We start from the raw sequence: 15,466 nt of genomic DNA on the forward strand, positions 1-15,466 counted from the left end.
ACTCAATCTTTTGTTCCACCCATGCTTCGGGGTGGTTACTCAATAACTTATCTCTTGACAACAAATGATCTTGTTTTTCCTGCCCTACATATTGTGTGAATTTCCCCAGAATAAACGAGACTTGATCAGAACGCTGTCTTGTCTCCATTTCTTGTGTCTCTTGTCCCTCCTCATCCTCACTCCCCCTCTAGAGTCCTCGTTGCTCGACCTGCGGGATGGGTCAAGTGGCGCCCAACGTGGGGATCCAGCATGGGGGATCCAGTGAAGGATGCCATTCGAGTGGCCGGCAGAAAGGAAAAGAAAGTAAAAGAAAAGAGGGAACGACGTGGGAACCTGCTGTGTCTGCACCCCTCGGGTAAGTGAATGGTGATTATGGGTCAAGCATTGAGCCAAGATAAGATGTTCATTGAAGGACTAGGAAAGGCTATCAAGGCACGAGGAGTAAAGGTGAAAATTAAGCATTTGTGTCAGTATTTTGATTATATTAAGGAAGTTTGCCCTTGGTTTCCTACAGAGGGAACTATAGAATAAAAACAATGGAAAAGAGTCGGTGATGCTCTTAGAGATTACTATAAGACTTATGGACCCGAGAAGGTCCCAGTAACTGCTTTTTCTTATTGGAATTTAATAGATGAAATCCTATCTCAGAGACATTCTGATCCTCTCATTGCCAATGTAGTAGAAAATAGCGAGGGTATATTACAGAAAGAAAAATGGGAAATAAGGGGGATAAGGGGGGGGAATGAAAATGAAAGTAAAGAATGTGAGGACCTCATGTCATTCGATAGTGATAATGAGGAAGAAAAAACCGAGCCCACTCAGAATAAAATTATGTCTAAAAACCACCCATGAGGGGAGGTGTCCCAAAGATCCCTCCCCGCTTGCAACTTGCACCAGAGCTAGATGATATAGAGGCTTTTCCAGTAACAGAAACAGTGGACGCACAAGGACAGGCTTGGCGTCACCATAGTGGGTTTGATTTTAAATTAATAATGGAGTTAAAAACCGCTGTAGCACAATACGGAGCCACAGCCCCATATAATAAGGCATTTTTAGAATCAGTAGCCAAGAACTGGCTTACGCCTGGGGATTGGATGGGTATAACAGAACCCATAGAGCCCTCCCCAAAGACTGATAGGGCAGGATTAGGCCATTTTCCATAGGGGCCATCGACACTCCTGTGACCCATGCAGAAAAGATCCCGTGTCTATCTGAGGAGCCGGTGTGGGTTGATCAATGGCCTCTAACAGCAGAAAAACTGATGGCTACACAACAGCTGGTACAGGAGCAGCTTGATGCTGGCCACATTGTCCCTAGTAACTCCCCTTGGAATACTCCTATTTTTGTCATTAAGAAGAAATCTGGCAAATGGCGGGTATTGCAAGACTTAAGAGTTGTAAATAAGACTATGGTACTAATGGGAGCCTTACAACCAGGACTTCCCTCACCTGTTGTCATACCTTTGGGTTATTTCAAAGTCATTGTTGATCTAAAGGATTGTTTTTTCACGATTCCTCTGCATCCAGATGATCAGAGGCGATTTGCATTCAGCTTACCAGCTATAAATTTCAAAGTGCCTATGAAACGATTCCAATGGCGTGTTCTGCCACAGGGAATGGCTAATAGCCCTACCCTATGCCAATCCTTCATAGCCTCAGCCTTGCAATTAGTTAGAGACGATTGGCCAAATATGTACATTATACATTACATGGATGATATCCTCATAGCCGGAAAAAAGGGGAGCGAGGTTTTGAAATGCTATGAGATGATGTGCGTTGCCTTACGAGACAAAGGCCTGGAAATAGCCCCTGACAAGGTCCAACTCGTAGACCTTATACATATCTTGGTTTTCAAATGCAAGGGTCCCTAATTACCTCTCAAAAATTAGAACTAAAATTAGACAAGCTTAAAACCCTAAATGATTTCCAAAAATTGCTAGGGGACATTAATTGGCTTATGCCCTATTTAAAAATCAGTAAAGGAGAACTTAAACCCCTGTATGATATATTGCAGGGCGATGCCAACCCTACATCTCCCCGTGAACTTACCTTGGAAGGAAAACAGGCTATAGGCAAAGTTGAACAGGCTATCCATTCTCAAGCAACCACCTATATGGATTACACTAAGCCTTTAAAGTTTATTATTTGTAAGACTGCTCTCTCCCCTACTGCTGTTTTCTGGCAGACAGCACCCTTAATGTGGATTCACTTGCCTGCCACACCTAAAAAGGTCATCGAGCCGTGTTGTCAGGCAGTTTTCAATTTCATTGTGATGGGTAGGGAACAAGGGAAATGTTATTTTGGTAAGGAGCCAGATATTATTATACAACCCTAGACCGTGGACCAAATTAGCTGGCTCATGCAAAATACTGAATTTTGGCCCATTTCCCTAGCCTCTTAATCGGGGATTCTAGACAATCATTATCCACCAGACAAACTTATTGATTTTGTCAACGAACATGAGTTTACCTTTCCAATACTCACAGCATCTAAGCCTTTGAGAAATGCCTTACTAGTATTTACTGATGGGTCCTCGACGGTAGAGCTGCTTACACTTATCTGGACCAAACAGTGTCATTTATGACCAGCAGCACATCTGCTCAACTAACAGAACTACAAGCCATTGTTGCTGTTTCTTCTGCCTTCCCAGATCAATCTCTCAATATTTACACAGACAAATAAAAAACATATCCAATGCAGACACCCATTTTACATAGGCCACTTATGTGCCCATTCTGGGCTACCAGGACCTCTTGCTGAGGGTAACCAAAAAGCTGACATAACTAGTCGCCTCCAGGATTCTAATCAAGTGTTTACAGCCATTGATAACAGCTTTGATAAAATCACCCTAGTGCAGAACAGTCATCGATTACATCATCTCAATGCTAAAACGCTTCGCCTCATGCATCAGATTACTAGGGAACAAGCTAGGCAAATTGTTAAAAACTGCCCCTCATGTGCCACTCATTTGCCGGTCCCCCACCTTGGAGTAAACCCAAGGGGACTAATCCCTAATGCATTATGGCAGATGGATGTTACTCACATCTCTGAATTTGGAAATCTTAAATATGTACCTTTAGTGGATTCATTATGCTTCCCTCCAAACTGATGAAGCCACAAAACATGTGATCAGTCACATGCTAACCACATTTACAGTTCTGGGATGCCCACAGCAATTGAAAACCAATAACGGCCCAGGCTATACAAGTTCAGCCTTCTCCCAATTTTGCAAACACCTCAATATTCAACACATAACAGGTATACCTTACAACCCTCAGGACCAAGTGATTGTAGAGAGAGCACATCTGTCTTTAAAGATCACCATTAATAAAATAAAAAAGGGGGAATGGTACCCCACGAGGGGGTCACCCAGAAATATTCTCTCTCATGCCTTATTTATCCTCAATTTTTAAAATCTGGATACTTATGGGCAATCTGCTGCTAATCGCTTTTGGCATACAGAAACTCAAAAACATTTTGCCTCAGTATTGTGGAAAGATCCCTTGAATAACTCTTGGCATGGCCCAGACCCAGTCCTCATCTGGGGCTGAGGTTCTGTATGCATTTACTCTTAGAAAATGAAATCTGCCAGATGGCTACCAGAGCGTCTGGTTAAACCGATTGATCAAGTTAAAGGATAACAGATAACCATATAGATAACTCCAGGGACGAAAATTCGCCCTGAGAGCCTTTTCCTGTTTTTTCTTTATTTCAGGAATGGACTGGAAGGCTGAAATCTTACTGCTAGGGATACTACTGCATCTTTGCCTGCTTGTGGAAGGAGGTTTTGGGCCTCCTCCAAACCCTGACGATCTTCTGAGGGCCTTATTTGGCCCCCATGCAACTGCCTTGCAGGAACACTGCTGCTTAAAAGAACTTTTCGATAACCCCCTTGGGAGCAGGCTAAATGGCGTGCTGTACTGATTGTGTCACTAGGACCTTTTCTCTTCAATAAGGTGATGGCTTTCAATCAAGCAGCAGATAGATGCCATTAAGATGCAAGCTATATAGAGGTCCACTATCATAGACTTGAAATGGCTGACAGAGAAGCTCACTCTAGCTGTGAGTCAGTCTCAAAAACCTCGTCACCTTGGTGCGCTGGACTGGATAGACAGAGACGGGCAACTGGAATTCACACGCATCATCAACCACCACCTAAGACAGGAACAAGGCCTTATGCTGCCTTGCTATTCCAATGACGGGTTCGGACAGGTTGGCACTGTGTGCAAGTTTCCCGACCTAAGACAGGCACAGTCCCCTCAAGGTATTATTTCGGCCTTAAAATTAAGAAAAGGGGGACCTGTGGGAGACATTTTGCATGGCATCCATTTTGTTAAAATTTGCTCTACCATCTCCTGCCCCAAGGCAGGATATCTCTGCTTTATATCTGCATTTTGAACCATTTACTCAGTCTTTTGTTCCACCCATGCTTCGGGGTGGTTACTCAATAACTTATCTCTTGACAACAAATGATCTTGTTTTTCCTGCCCTATATATTGTGTGAATTTCCCCAGAATAAACGAGACTTGATCAGAACCCTGTCTTGTCTCCATTTCTTGTGTCTCTTGTCCCTCCTCATCCTCACTCCCCCTCTAGAGTCCTTGTTGCTCGACCTGCGGGACAGGTCATTGACTGACTTGTAATCAAATCTTTCAACTCTTTTTATTACTAGGATAAAATGATGATCAAAGTGTCACAGAGATGTGTGCTATATGAGTTCAGAGAGAGAAACTAGTGTGAGCTGAAGAATAAAGGTAAGTCCCTGGCCAGGCAGCTCAGTAGGTTGAAGTGTCTCTCTGTGCATTAAAAGGTTGTAGATGTGATTCCCAGTCAGGGCACATACTTAGGTTGCATATTCAATCCCAGTTGGGGTGCGTACAGAGGACAACCCATTGATGTTTTTCTCTCAGATTGATGGTTCTCTCTCTCCCCCCCTTTTTCTCTCTCCCTCTCTCTAAACATATCCTAGAGTGAATAAAAAAAATATCAAGGAAGGAATAAAATGGTAGAGTCATTTGTAAGAATTATGTTTCATTATTTCTTATCAAAATTTGATAGGTAAGAATAACGTAAAGCTTTTGGGGAGTTTTCCTCTATAGGTATACATTATGCATCATTAAATGCATGTTACTATGAGAAATTAGCATCAAACTTCAGTCATTTAAATAAAATTAATGTTGTTTTTTTTTTCCTTTTAATATACTATTTAACAATTGGACATGACAGAAACTATTGCAGGTTGAAAAGAAAATCAAAATAGCTACCTAGAAAAAGGCAGGTAGGTTGGTTTCAGAATTGTTCAAACATCATGTGTCTCCTGTGTCATGGCCAGTGGATTTGTCCAAGCAACTGAATTATTGATTCAATATTTTAGTGAACTTCATAATTGAAAGGTTTAAATTATTTAATGAAATCTGCTATCTCTTAACAATAGGCTCTACCTTCTTGCTAAAATTTCTAATAAATTTATCTCAGAAAAAATAATGTAATGGATATTTTCTATATCTTTAATTTGCCTCCAACTTTTATTCAAGTTTGCCAGCTTCCAAAAGGAATATGCCAGCCACAGCATTCATATCCCCTGATGTTACTGATTTTATTCTTATCCTAAGGTGGTGGTGTTATGTCCCCCCTAACCCCTGCTCCACCCTCTTTCGACCATAGACACATAAGATCTTTTGGTGATCTTAAAGCTTTCAGGAAAAGAATCTCCTACAACAATCCAAAAAAGTAGAGTATCATTGATCTTCAATGTCAGACATGACTTCTAAACTGTAAAAGGTTTCATGTTTCTGAGAATTCTTAGCACAAAGAAATATAAAACAGGTCAGGAGCCTTCCGGTCTTATCTTTCATTTCAGTATTTTGACTTGTGTATTTTTATCTCCTAGGTATATGCCATGTACTTCTAATGTGTGAGCATTTTCTCCACATTCTTTTTTTATTTTAATCTCATACCAGGCTACTTTTCTTGATAATAGGAGAGGGATCTAGCCATCTTATATATTTGGAGCATTTTAAGACAAATCAAAAAATCATATTTGATAAAAAAATAAAAGTTAGAATGCTTAGAGATGTGTTAGAAGGAGTTAAGTGTGCCAAAGAAGTACCTTCTTTTTCTACGAGAAGACGTCGGGATTTGTTCTCCATGGTCAATTACATAAGTCTTTCCACTGCCTCCACTCTAAGAGGAAAATATTGAGTCAAAAGAAAGGAATATTATATGCTAAAACTCAGGGTCACTGGTCTTACTTAATCTAAGAGTTTTTGTGAACATAAATATGGAGAAGACAGTTATTGAATGTATTTTTAACAGTGCCACTCAAATGTTAGGTATTAATACAATTCTAACATTGTGCCCAGTGGCCCATCTGTTAAATGGACCCTTGCCCACTGCAAAAATATGTTGTAAGAATAAATTTGCCCTTTTGATGAATCTAACCAAATAATACTACTCTTTTTTTCTGGTTTGGTAGTATAAAAATCATGAGAGATGTATAATTATTGTTACAAATCTAATGCTTTCCATTTTCTGAATTGAAGCAAAACCCATTGAATTTGCAGAGAATATCCCTGAAGCAAAATAATAATAATAATAATAATAATAATAATAATAATAACAGCTGGGTTCTTTTCAGTAACAGGTCTGCAGAAGTGGAAAACAAAATTCAGCATTTAAATTGCATCAATGAGTGACTAATAGGGCATGATGTCTCATAGAATACAGGAGTCATCCATCAATAGTGAACATTTTATCATGAAGAGAGTAGAATGTAAGAGGAATTGCAGGGCTGTGTTTTAGAAAATGTGTCTCGTGAGTTTATTCACATCTCTTTAAGGAACAAGTGAATAAGTAAAGAATAAAAAATGAGTCAACATCTATGTCATCCACCAGAAAAAAATATCTATAATTGAATGTTTTAAAATGAATGACTTTCCAGATTTGAACATTATTATTTTTTTTTTATCCTCACCTGAGGACATTTTTCTATTTTTTGTTCAGATAAAGTGGGAGGGAGAGAGAGGAACAGAGGAAGAGAGAGAAACATCAACGTGAAAGGGACACATCGAGTGGCTGCCACCCACACGACCAATCAGGGCCGGGGACAAACTGCAACCGAGGTATGTGCCCTTAGCGGGAACCGAACCCGGGTCTCTCTGGACCGCAGGCCGATGCTCTAACCGCTGAGCCAAACCAGCCAGGGCTGAACATTATTTTTATGTGTGGGTAAATGCAACTGTTGTCTTACACAAACATTTTCAAAGCTCTAGGTAAAAATGAAATTTTTTTGCAAACTCACTGATATATATTTAATTAGTTATTAAGTTCTCAAACTTGAATATGAATCATAATTACTTTGATGGCTTATTAAAACACAGATTACTGGGCCTCGGCTTCAGAGTTTTTGATTTGATGGGTCTGACGTGAGAACCAAGTACTTGAATTTCTAATAATTTCCCAAATGATGTTACTGCTGCTGGACCAAGGACCTCTAAGAAACACTTGTAAAATTAGTGGATTAAAAGAAAACAGTATTGATATTAATGGGGAGAGAAATAACAACTTGTAGTTATCTAACATAGCACCATAATATCAAATGGCTCATAACAAAGTATGTCTTTTTATGTATTACCCTAAATATGTCCATTTGGTAGAAACAAGAATAAATCATCATCTCCATTATAGAGATAAGAAACTGAGGCCTGGTTTATGTACTTACTTTTGAAAAAATTCTAGAATATGATAGTTTCTCTTGCATATATCTCACTCTCCAAACTCTCTCTCTCTCTCTTTCTTTCTCTCTCTCTCTCTCTCTCTCCTTCCCTCTCTCTGTCTCTCTCTCACAAGCACACACACACAGGTCTAAACATTTGTAAGGGAAAACTATGAAGAGGGGATATTGAAGTAGGAAGTCACTCAAAGCCCAAGCCAAGTGAAGCATATAAGCTGAGACTGTTGGCTAGGAAAGAACAAGAGGAGTTGCTAAAAAAACTGTTATAGGAATCTTGAAGCTTCACAAATTATATCAAATATTGTCATAACAGGAAGTCAAGACAGGGAATGTTTGCATATGGTACAGAAATCTGAATCTGAAATGGAGCAAACAAGTTAATGTGTGGGACATTCACATAAGTTTAGAGCCTAGATGTCCTTGCCAAAGCACACTAAAGTTATTTCAAACACAAAGGTTGATTAACATTGTCACTCAGCTGACAGAGATATCTTTGGAAGTTACAATCTTCTATTTCATATGAAGACTTACTGTTGTTTGTACTTGAGAGTAAGGACTTAATTCCAACATAGAACTTAGAAAAAACAATGTTATACTTGGCATGCTTTTTATTTTTACTCCTATCATATAAAGATGGTTTTCCAGGCAGAAAAAAAAAAAAATCTATTGATTATCAGGCAAGCCAAGTTCTTACCTGGCCTTTTCTTTAAGAAGTTTTCAACATAAAACCAGAAGGGAGGTAGTAGGAGAACAACAGTTTTGATCAAACCATATATTTGAGAAAATTTTTCTATAGAACCTAGTCTGAATTAACTAGTTGTTAATAATCACTTTTGATAAAAGCTTTCAGAAAAAGCAACTCCTTCATGTGAAAATATTTATATGTGTATATTACCCTTTACATCAATTATTTTATTGATATTTGTATGGAGTTTTGTAATCTAGAGAGGTCTCAATTTGGAAAAATTAGAATGTTAGAGACAAAAGAAGAGCTAATCCCCTAAAATTACTGAAAAAAGTAAAATGCATGACCTTTAAATGGCACAAATCCTAAAGTAGCAGAAATTTGGTCAATGGGAAGAGACAGACTACATGCACTCAGAGGATTAGAAAATGACTGTTGAGCCCTGGCCAGTTTGGCTCAGCGGTTAGAACTTCAACCTGTGGTCCCGAGAGGCCTGGGTTCAGTTCCCGCTAAGGGCGCGTACCTCGGTTGCAGTTTGTCCCCAGCCCTGGTTGGTCGTGCGGGTGGCAGCCACTCAATGTGTCCCTTTCACATTGATGTTTCTCTCTCTCTCTCTCTCTGTTCCTGTCTCTCCCTCCCACTCTACCAGAACAAAAAAGGAAAAATGTCCTCGGGTGAGGATAAAAAAAAAAAAAGAAAGAAAGAAAATGACTGTTGAATGGACTCCAGTGCTGGCCCCGCGGAGTCACCTCCAAAGGATGAGCCCCAAGCCCAGATTCCAGCCACCTTTTATACATGATAAGCTTCTGGGTATTTGGGAGCTTTCTAGTTCCACTGTAGTTTAGGCAGTTGGCCAATGCAAGGGGATTAAAAAAGCCAGGGGGCAGTGTCTCTGCACTGCCTAAGGGGATTGTCTGAAGAAGGCTTGGCTTCTCACTAATGCTTACTTCAGTTTGGTAGTTTTTCAAGTAGATTTAGCTATGAACATCAGCATCCATCATGTCAGCAGTTTGAATGAACCTACCAGCACTGTTGCAATCTGGTTCATATAGTATCTATAGACACAGTCTGAATACTTTTCCTTATCTAACAAACTAATCAGATACACAGAATATGCCCCCATTTGAACCGTAGCCCCTTTGTAACATTGTCAAACAAAAAAAAAATAAAAAGAAACATAAAGAGAAGCTAAAAAAGACAAGTAAATATTCTGATAAGCTTTCAATGCAATTCTGTAATAATGAATACTATTTTCTTTGGACCAGTTTTACTTACATTTTAGCATTTATACCTCAAGCTGTTTTCTTGTGCTTAATTATAGTTACACATTAAACATGTATCACATATTTTTAAGATCCATATTTATAAAGAAATAAATACTGTAGTAGAATTGTGTTTCTAGAAGAGTTGATATCTGGTGATAGGAAATGAAGATCCAGTGAAATATTATTTGATCACCATAATCATGAGCAAACAAACCTCTGTAAATCACTCGACTAGACATAGAGAATATTGTAAATTATAAAACATGTACATATGATCAGTACAAATAATCTGATAAATATCTGTGCATATGAGTGCCAAGTCAGGCATACAGACTATAAGTACTACCAGAATTCTGAAGTCAGATAAATTTATGGGTTGGCTCAATATTCCTGGGTGGAGGTAGGGCATATTTAAATAGCATATGTCACTTAGGTAAGTTGGTTATAGGTGGGAGGTATAAAAGATCAGGGCAGTAGAGAGAAGAGACTATGCAAGTCATGTTTGGAATCAATATAACTCAAGAGACGCATTAACATAAAAAATTATGGGAGAAGAGTTAGAAATATGTTACTTTCTATAGTCCCAGACAATTGTCTATGCCCTTGATCCTGGCCAACTGTCTGTACCATTACAGCTTGATAGCATGATATGCCAGGTGAGAGCACAAGCCTTAAAGTTGAGTTTAGATTCTTTAGCTACTAGATGAATGACCCAACCTTTCTCTGCCTCCATTCTCTAAATCAAAACACACACTCACATGCACACCCACCACTAATTGCCAGTAACAAATAACACCTATCTCTTCTCAGGCTATTTTAAGGATTAAATTATACATACATATTATACATACCCTAGCACATAATGAACCTAATTCATATTTTTCTGTAAATATTTATCATTGTTCACAATTGGTAAGAATAATAAATTTGTCAAACATACCTCACCATAAGAAAAACAACTCAAAATACCCAATTCCTCTAACAATGATGCAGTAGTCGTCTTTGATTCCATAATCAAAGGTAGCCTTATACCATTGGAGAAGGAAAAATGACATTTTCAATTGTGATTTAAGTTTAGAAATTTAACTCTCATATTTTTTTACCATGATTTTTTTGTTTGTTTAGGTTCATAAAATTCCATGTTTTCACAAAAAAATCAGGGCTGAAAGAGAACTTAAGTGTTACTTATATACCAATGATCTTTGTTTTAACAGTTTCCATTTTGAGATAAATGTCAGTGCACCTGTCAAAAGTAAACATCAGTAGATTGAGTTCTCTTCATTCTGAAAGTCATTAAAATTTCTCTTCATCTATAGTTGAATTTTATTTGAACTGAATCTAATTTTATAAAAGTAAGAACCATGCCAAAGTCACTCCACATGGTTGATAGTATGTATATATACAATTTTGACTTACCTGGTGTGATGTTGTAGGAATAGCAAACTAGATGAAGTTTTAGAAATACACTATTTCTTTGAGTTTTCTGCCTCTGCAAATTATGTTTTATCTCTGTTAAAGCATCTGCTTCTCCACCCTGTCCCAGCTATTCACATTACAATTCTCTATTCCTTTAAGCCCCATCTAATTCTCTAAGGCAAATTTAGATACTGCTCATTCTTAATTTTCATTGCATTTTCTATATATTCAGGTATATTGATGTTGTGTATAGATTTAGTAGACTGACTAAATGGCTGTACCCTCCTTGAGAAGTCATTGCTTGAAGTACAACATCATCCTTGTATCCTATACCTAGCATAATGGATAGTGCATAATAAGTGTATAATATAAGTTTCATGAGTGAATAGGTGAATAAAACAAAGTCACTTTATATATTATAGGTTGTCACTTTGCTCTCTGCCATTGTCTTCACCGTTAATTCTGGGATCTTACAAATTCATTAAAGTAAGAAATGAAATTGGGGACAGAGCAGGTGGAAGGCTCAATGCCACAACTGAAGGTAGAGCTCAAACTGCATATTCTACTGTCACTGAATTAGTGAGAGCACTCTATACAAACCTCATATCATATTAAAAGAGTAGTGAAAAGATAAGATACCCTGTCATTTTCAATGGCAGTTCTTAGCAATAAAGCTGCGTATCATTGATATTAGAATTATTCCTATTTGAATATCTCATTAAAATGGGAGCCAAGCATCCACTCTCTTCTTGTCCTGTCACAACCATACATGCAGAGAAACAGAATAGAAGAAACACTGTTGTTTTCTTCCACATTAAATACATTTTCACTCTGGCTTCATCTTATCCAGAATCAGAATTTGCTCAGTGTAACAGGGAACATGCTATTAATTTTCTGAAAAGCTGAGAAAGGATTTCTTACTGCAATAGCTGCTTCAGTAAGCAGTAGCTGCTGATAGTGAATACACATAGAATAGGCTATACAGTGGCACAATTGAAAAGACACTGATGTGGCAAGCTAGAAAGATCATTTTAATTGCTCTGAGGTTTCACACGCAACAGCAAATAGTTTCCCATTTGATTGAAGAACATATCCTTCCATTTAAATAAAATTTTTTCTATACTCTGAAAGTTATTTAAAATTTTACTTCTATTACCTTGTTTATCTTGATAATTGAATTGTTAGGTAGGTAAGGTAGATAGCATTATTTCTTGAAAGAATATATTTCTCCTCCTCAATAAACTAATGTTGAATCTTTCTAGAGAGGTTCTGAAAAGATTCTTTTATTTCAAATTTTAAAATGGTCCTCAAGGATTTTCAAAATAAAATAGAAATCCCCAGGACAGCTTTTAAAAATGTCACTGTGTATTAAAGTGCTTTATTGTCCAGATGCAGATTAAAGTGGTCTAGAGGAGGCATGGTAAAGCCAGGAATGTATGTAAGAGAAGTCTGAGAAGAAAGAAAGTCCTTGGAGAAAAGTCTAATAGGAATAGCTCTAAACAGAGGCTCCAAAGGCCTGAAGGTAAGACAAGAGAAATGGAAGTAGCACTTGGGGAGGACTAATCAAGTACCAAGGCCAGTGCTATGTAATTTATATACCTGTGAATTGGGTCTTAGTGCATTAATTTTAACAGGGAAAAAGCTGAGAGCTAGAGAGGTGGGATAACTTACCTAAACTTGGAGAAAGGGGTAATATGAGGTGAAAAAGTGAAGGAATTGAGAAGTACAAATTGGTAGTTAAAAAACACTAGTGGGAATGTAAAACAGTATAGGCAATATAGTCAATAATATTGTAATAACTGTATATGGTGCCAGATGGATACTGGAAATATTGGGAGGGGACACTTTGTAAAGTATATGATTTTCTAACCACCTTGTTGTACACAAGAAACTTATACAAAATAAAACTGAATATAAACTGTAATTGAAAAAAAATAAATATAAAAAAGAAACAAATTTATTTTAGAATAAATATTTCTGTTGACAATAAAAATGTCAATAATATCAAAAAAATATAAATGTTGATTGAAAAAATGGCGGTGGAGTGAATGGAATCTACATAGACCATCTCGCAGGACCAAACTGGAATTACAATGAAAATAAAGACAAATCATCAGAAAAAACAACAAAAAAGCAGCTTGGAAGACCATAGAACCAGGGACATTAACTCAATCCTGGTAGGATTGCTAAGGAGCAAGAGGGGGGCTGGGAGCCCACAGACAGCAGCAGCATTAGCAATGAGCAATGCCCATGGGTTACACTCCCAAGTGGCACCACAATGCAGAGCCCACGCAGAGGTTAAATAGCCACAGCCACTTAACTTGGGCTCTGGCAGAGGGAGGGAAGGCTGGACTGGAACTGTGTGGGGACACTCGGGATTTGGAGGGTGCTCAGAGATTTTCCTGAGTTGCAGCCATGCAGGACAGTGGTCAACTTACTGCTTCCCAGGGCTCTGGGGAGGGACAGTGGCCCCTCCCTCAGAGATTCAACCCCACCCAGTGGCCATTGAAATGCAAATTGAGTCCCATTAACAACCAGCATCTGCCCCACCCTTGGGAAATCCCCTTATGCTGAACGCCTGAGGGAGTTTTACATTCAACTGAGAACCCAGGGCTCTTCAAGTAACCACTACTGGTAGCCTCCAGGCAAAAAGCTAAAGGATAACTATACCATGCCTGGGCTAGCAACTCTAACCAGGAAATTAAGACTTGACAATGGTGTTTAACGTGGGTCATCCCTGGCTCATCCAAACCCAGGAGAGGGAGATATAAACAGCAGAACACCAACACCCATAGGGAAAATTTGGCAGTCTCCAAAGCCCACTGTGATAGCCAAAATGGTGAAACACAGAAACAAAAGCCAAATGAAAGAACAAGAGACCTCTACCGAAGATAAGATAAATGAGGTGCTATTAAGCAAGTTAACAAAACTAGAATTCAGAGTCATGATCTTGAGGAAGCTTAACAGCATGTGTAAGGATATGAACACCATGAGTAAAGACATAGAAATGTTGAAAATCAACCAGTTGGAAATTTAAAACCACCAAGAAGAAATGAAGAATGATATATCAGAAATAAAGAACACATTGTAAGGTCTAAACAGCAGAGTAGATGAGGCTGAGGACTGGATTAGTGAAATAGAAGACAGGGTAAAAAAAAATTAACTGATCAGAAATCCAAAAGGAACAACAACAACAACAAAAACACACACACAATTAAAAAACAGGAAGACAGCTTAAGAGAACTGTGGGACAACTGAAAACGTAATATTTGCATCATAGAAGTCCCCAAAGGAGAAGAAAATGAGCAAGGGTTAGAGAATATATTTGAAGAAATAGTGACAGAAAATTTTCCAAATGTGGTGAAGGTGAAAAGCATTCAAGTTCAAGAAGCACAGAGAGGCCCATGAAAGAAGAACCCAAACAGGCCCACAAGAAGACACATAGTAATCACAATGCCCAAAATTAAAGGCAAAGAAAGAATCCTAAAGGCAGCAAGAAATAAGCAACAGGTTACCTACAAAGGAATCCCCATTAGGCTCTCAGCTGACTTCTCAACAGAAACACTACAGTCAAGAAGGGGATGGCATGAGGTAATCAAGGACACGGAAGTCAAGGATCTGAATTCAAGACTACTCTACCCAGCAAAGCTATCATTCAAAAAGAAGGTCAAATAAAGAGCTTTACAGCCAAAAAAAAAAAAAAAAAAAAAAGGCTAAGATAATACATTAGCACCAAACCAGCACTGCAAGAAATGTTAAAAAGACTGTTGTACATAACAGGAGAAATAGGAAGAAAAATAAAACCACACTAAACAAAAATGGCAATAAATAAATACATATCAATAATCACCTTAAATGTAAATGGATTGAATGCTCCGATAAAAAGACACAGAGTAGCTGATTGGATAAGAAGGCATGACTCATCTATATGTTGTTTACAAGAGACCCACCTCACAACAAAAGACTCACATAGGTTGAAAGTGAAGGGATGGAAAAAATCTTCCAAGCAAACGGAAAAGAAATAAAAGCTGTGGAAGCAATACTCATATCTGATCAAATGGATTTCAAAATGAAGGCCAGAACTAGAGACAAAGAAGGCCACTACATAATATTGGAAGGATCTATCCAACAGGAATATATACTCTTGATAAACATATATGCACCCAATATAGGAGCACTAAAATATGTTAAAAATCTTCTGCACAACTTCAAAGGAGAAATCGATAGCAATACAATCAGCAGGGGACTTCAACACCCCGCTGACATCACTGGATAGATCCTGTAGACAAAAAATTTGCAAGGAATCAGAGACTCTAAATGAAGCACTAGACCAAATGGATTTAATACATATCAATAGAGAATTACACAC

Source organism: Molossus molossus, unplaced genomic scaffold (genome assembly GCF_014108415.1).
Source record: "Molossus molossus isolate mMolMol1 unplaced genomic scaffold, mMolMol1.p scaffold_m16_p_2, whole genome shotgun sequence".
Lineage (NCBI taxonomy): Eukaryota > Metazoa > Chordata > Mammalia > Chiroptera > Molossidae > Molossus > Molossus molossus.